General features: G+C 37.8%; 1 protein-coding gene across 2 annotated transcripts in view; it reads left to right on the top strand.

The window, feature by feature from the left end:
* Nucleotides 1-4466: 4466 nt before the first annotated feature.
* The window catches only part of tnr (tenascin R (restrictin, janusin)), a 203806-nt gene continuing 202272 nt past the window's right edge, over nt 4467-6000 (top strand). For both annotated transcript variants that reach the window (XM_028593565.1, XM_028593566.1), the window contains exons 1-2: nt 4467-4551; nt 5437-5620. The gene's annotated coding sequence lies outside the window, so the exon portion shown is untranslated. The remainder of the gene's footprint in view (nt 4552-5436; nt 5621-6000) is intronic.

Below are 6000 nucleotides of genomic sequence, written 5' to 3'. Positions count from 1 at the left end.
TTTGCACTAAAATGACAGCTGACAGCAATGAAGAGGAAAACAGATTTAAATAGTGTAACAGCGGTGGCATACCTCATGCACAGCAGCAGCATGAATGCGCTAAAGGCAGACAGAGATTCATATTTAAACGGAGGCATCAGCATGATGATAGGCTAATGATGTAGGTGTGTCGCTGAGCTATTGGATAGATGTGAGCAGCTGATGTGAACATCTCATGTATGATTGACAAGGACAGCTAGGAAATAATGAGTGAGCATGTGTGATAAGAGTGAATGGCAGGATGCATGAGAAATAAAACTACAGGTCTAAGCATGCAAAAGGATAGTCTTGTGTCTAACACTGACTGTTATCTTCCCACACCTTTCCATCTGCACTCAGTTTTTGTACACTTCTGTGTTAGTTTTCTCGACTAAAAGTATACAGCCCGAACATCAAAGTGCCTCGGTTTAAGTTGCTTCCCCCCCAACTCTGTGTTTGGTGCTAACAGTCACAGACCCCTCTGCTGATGCTGGTGTGGTGCTAACAAGAAATGAAGTAAAGTGTGGAGATACCTGCTAATCAAATCATCACCACAGTAGCCCTGCATCCACCCAGATGATATGTTATACCTTTAATTACAAGAAAAGAAGCTATTAAAGTATAGAACATTTCAAATCATTAAAGAAGTTAAACATTGCTAATGAGGTTCAGCATTTAGCAGCAATCCATGTGTATAAATGCCTAAACGGCTGAGCACCAGACAACTTACACATGTTTGAGTGAAGACCAGCGGCATGGCTCCAAGTATGGCAATGTTGGTCTGTCGGTCGGACAGTCCCATACTTTGGTCTTGACTAAAATATCTACAGACAACCGTGGTCCCCAGAGAAAGAATGTCACTGACTTTGGCGATTCTCTGACTTTTTCCTCTAGTGCCAATGAGGTTGACATTCATGGTTTTGAGTGAAATTTCTGACAACTATTGGATGAACTGGCATGACATTTGGTGCAGACATTCATGTCCCCCTCAGGATGAATTGAAATATCTTTGCCGATCTCCTGACTTTTCATATAGTGCCACCATCAGGTCAAATTTTCTATTTGTCCAGTACTTTGATTTAAGAATAAATACCTGTAAAACTATGACAATCCCATCAGCCTCAGCTCTACCTTGTGTTTAGTGCTAATTAGAAAATATTAGCATTCTAACATGCTAAACTAATATGTTGAACATGGTAAACATGATAACTTTGTAGTATCACCATGTTAGTAGTATTGTCATTGTGAGCATTTTAGCATGCAGATGGTAGCATTGAGCTCAAAGCACAGTTGTGCCTAAGAACAGCCTCACAGTGCTGTTAGAATGGCTGTAGACTTTTATCTTATTATCCTGTGTCATGCTTCAATTTCAGGCATAAGGCCTTGTTTGTGTTATATTCTATTTATAGTTTTTATTTTATTTTATTTAGTTTCATTTTGTATTTAGTTTTTGCATGTCAATGTTCCATGTTATTTTTGTTTTCTTTTTATTGTGTGAATAATTGGAAATGTGTGTTAGTGTTGGCTGTTTTATGACAGAACAAAACCAAACCAAACCAAACCAAACCAGTCATCCATGTAATTTACATAATACCAGCCGAGCTATCTCCAGCTTTTCACTGTTAGGATCTGTGCAAGCCAGACATTCTGTTAAACAATGGGAATACCTTATTGATTAAAGTGTGGGAGGCTTTATGCCACTCAACACCCCTGATCATCTGGAAGACACACACATACAGAGTAAGTTTCTACACTCAGAAGGATGGTACTTAATGCCATTTCATTTGTGATGCCCTTGTCTCTGTTTTCTGATAAACCAAGGTCTTAATTCAGTACAGGCTTACTGCTTTTAGTGCGTTTCCCAAGAAGAATGTCTGTCTTGTATCCTCCAATTGTGGCTCTGAAATGGAATAAGCTTCCCAGTCCGTAGATTTGCGTTATTATTTATTCACCATATAGGCTATATGCTGACTTTATACTCAACAACCACTTTTCCACAGCAAAGCAAAACAGGGCTTAGAGTGCTATGACTATTAAAAGCCTTATTTAGTACAGCATCATATCCCATCTCAAGTAAATACAGACAGTGTTACCTGGGGCTTTGCTCTTGATGATATGCAGTGGCATAAATAAAGAATAAGACCTGTTAAGCCTTGTTTGACAACATAGCAGGAAGATGAATATGGATCAGCTGAGGCCACCACAGAAACCGGCTGAGGTTATCTAATCATTCCTTACCATCAAATTCTCATGAAAATACTTTCTCAGGCCCATACATGACAATAATGCAATAAATGGCTGTACAATATGGGAAATCTCATTGGCATTGCAATGGCATTATTCCTCCATGAATGTTTCTTCTGCAAGAGGTAAATAAATGGGATGCTCACTGGAGCAGCAGCAGGTGCTGAGTGCTGCACAGTACAGCTTGTTCTATTGCGTTTTGCATGGAAGTGGTTGTTTAAAATAATCAACATTGCTGTTTAGAAAGTTATGGCCTGTATTTGCAGCCCGGGAAAAAAACAAAACAAAAAAACAATGTATTTCAATGTATTACAATGTTAATACAATGCTAGCAGGTTTTATCAAGATTCTCAGATTGGGTGAATCTTTGTGTTTACAGTATGAGTCCCTGTCTGCGTACATGCACCCAGAAACAGTTGATGTTTTTATTTGGCTCCACCAAAAACATTAAAATTACATTGGAAAAAGATATACTGGTATATGATCCACTACTGGCAGTTGAATCAGTTCAAATACACTTTATCCAGCTTCAACATAAAGATACCATCTATCGAGCTGGTTTTCCCCCTACATATATTTGAGGTATTTTTGCATACACAATTTTATACTTTGTGTAATCAAGAATATTAGCATTTTGGCTGATACTGTACTACCATTACTAAAATATGTATAGACATTAGCAATGCAAACAAGCCTGAACAGTATTGTAAAAAAAACAAAATTTACGTCAAGTGTCAGTCTGTGTATCAATTTGGGAGTGATAGAAGGTTTCAATTCAGTTTTGTGGTGTGATTACCTTACAAGTTTCTCTGTCACAGATACGATTTTCTTTTTCCTGTGATATACTAGTTACTAATGAAAGAGGGTACTTTTTAAATCCGAAATGTCTGAAGGCACACCACCTGTTTTTCACTGTTTCATCACATTAGAATGTGAATGTGAGCAGAGAATGGCGTGGAGTGTTTTTGAGTTGTGTTGCTAAACTCTTTGTCTCTTATGATCACATGCTATTCTGAAAAATCGACTAAAATTCTGCCGACAAAGCAAATTTAGATTCCTTGCAGATCTGCAAGTTCAGCATCTCTCTGATTAAATGAGACTGTCGTCTAGCTGAAGTATTCCTGGAATAGCCGGATAAATGAATTGAATTCTGCACGTGAATTGTATTCGGTCATGTTTGTCACAAACTGCAGGTTATGGCAGCTACATAATATAATTGGTAGTTTGATCGAATAAACATGCTGAAGTGTATCTGAGCAAGACACTTTCCATCTTCTATTTATGGAGAGGTTTTTGAAATATATAAAAGTTTGTCATCGTGATTACTTATATGCTTCGTCAATAAAGTAAAGTAAAAAAGAAAGTTTTCAAAAGCATATTTCAGTAAAATTTATTTTTTAAAGTTTATTTTTAGATCAGTTTCTAGTGGATAGAGATTCCTTTTTTTCAAACAAAGGAGCTGTAAGTGTGAAGAATACATGTGAGTGAAACACTTTTTTCACATCGCTCATTCCTGTGCGTCTGCAGGTGTGCATTTTCTAATGAGCTCTAATTAGCTCAACGTTATGATCCCTGCATAAGCTGGTGAATGATCTCCTCCAAAGTCCGTTCATCAGCTGTGACAGCCAGCATCAGGTTCTCCTTCTATACCTGGCTAATGGCACCCTATGGATCTTTATCTAGGCCAGCGTCTTACCATTCTGCCCACACATTATTCTTTCCCACACAAACTCACAATTTTTATCCATCCTATTTGTTTGAAAAGCCTGAGGTATTTTTGGTTCATCTCCTGTGGTGTGAATACTCTTTGACTCCTGTGTTGTTTTGAGGATTGTATGCACAATCACACACACACACACACACACACACACACACACACACACACACACACACACACACACACACACTACTAAGAATAAAACATCAGTATTCCTCCTGGGTCCTTTCTTTATCATAACCCGACAAACACATCAATAAACAAATGTTGCTGTTGTGTTTGAGATTATTTCTTCCACAGCTACAATCTCCTGCACATATTCTCCTTTACTGATGCAAAGTAGCACATGGTCATTTTACTCTCCACAAATTTGCAGTCCAGCTGATCAGCAGTTGATGAGCTCCTGCTAGATTTGTCTTCTCCACCTTCGCTGCCGTGTCGGTGAAGATGCTCCCCGAGAATGTTCAGTGAATTGTTCAGTGAAAAACAACATCAAAAAACACTTCACCCATGGGGAGATGCACTCCTCCTCAGTCCGGGTTGGCAGCAAAGACTTTATCATGGCAAGACAGGTGAGGAAAGGTTAAAAAAAAATGTTTTGTTCTTATCTTTCAGTTGCACAGCAATCTTGGCATTTCATGTGGCAAGACTAAAGGGGCACAATACCTGTTGTAGTTTAGTGTATTTATAAGCGTATTGAAAAATACTCTGGGGCCTGTATTGCATGTCATACCCCCCCTCCTCATTTCCTGTCTGCCTCAATACTGTCAGCTTTCCACTGAAGGCAACACGCCAAAAGAAAAAGTCATTGGTTCATGAAATATCATTTAATGCAACCATACACTTGTCAACTGGTATTTCTTCTGCGCTGACTAAACATATGATCGCATATATCGTATTTGTTGTGTACTGTAGCATAGGATGATATAAATGGATTACTAAAAAAAAACATATAATTGCACCAACAAACTAATACATGACAATATTACATGTAATCAAATAGGAGGATTATATGAGTGTAAAGTTCCTATTACAACTTAGGCCTACATTTGAAACCATTTTTGTTTACCATTCAAAAGGCTGAAATGCCAACAACCTAAACTTTTTAAAGCTTAAAGCATTGAATGTTTATGCATGCAGTGAATATAAAACTTAGAGTCAATATTCAATTCAACATATGATCTGAAAGAATATATGACACACATTAAATAATAATAAAATGTAACTATTATTATTGTTGCCTAATGATAGTTTTCTGTAGCCTACTTGATGGCTACCACATGATTCCACAATTCTCTTCATAGGCTACATCTCACTCTTTTGTTTCTTCATGTTAAGACCTGGGCGGTCTGGTGTATCACAGAAGTACTATTATTGAATTATGTTTAAAAATATGTTGCATATCGTATAAGTGTAATGTATATAATATTACATCCATCCATATTGTTGCAATACAGCTTCCAGCCACCAGCGTCAGCACTGAGCGCCATGATTCCATGGCCAGCACTCCAGACTCTCCCTTGGATTTTACGTGGTTGATTGACTAGCTAGCTAGCTACACCACTCGCATGTTATTGGAACAAGATGGGGTTTTCTTATTTTTTTTCAGGAAATATTGCTAAGATGCCTGCTTTACCTCTGGTGAGTTTCCTTAAAGTCATTCTGTTAAGTATTAAATAACGTTAGCACTGAAGGTATGAAATGGGTGGGTAATTCAGGTAACGCTAGCTAGCTAGCTAACTTAACATCAATGTCAATGCGCTTTTAACGTTACAGGGCTAACGTTAACTACTTCCCCCTTAAATTAACATGAACCCTAACTAACGTTATATCCTGCCAACCTAGCGCTAGTTACATTGCATAGCTAGTCCTTTTTTCATCACCTTTTTTTCTATCCTTCGAATAAGAAAACAAAAACCTTATTGTCATTAACAAGACAATGGAAATATGTTGATGTGGCTCACAAGTAAAAACACACAGTACACATAGCGTAAAAGTTCTTGTTTTCTCGATAAACCGAT

Source organism: Perca flavescens, chromosome 12 (genome assembly GCF_004354835.1).
Source record: "Perca flavescens isolate YP-PL-M2 chromosome 12, PFLA_1.0, whole genome shotgun sequence".
In the NCBI taxonomy this organism is placed as follows: Eukaryota; Metazoa; Chordata; class Actinopteri; order Perciformes; family Percidae; genus Perca; species Perca flavescens.
The sequence above is the reverse complement of the archived record's forward strand: the minus strand, read 5'-3'. Positions and strand labels throughout refer to the sequence as shown.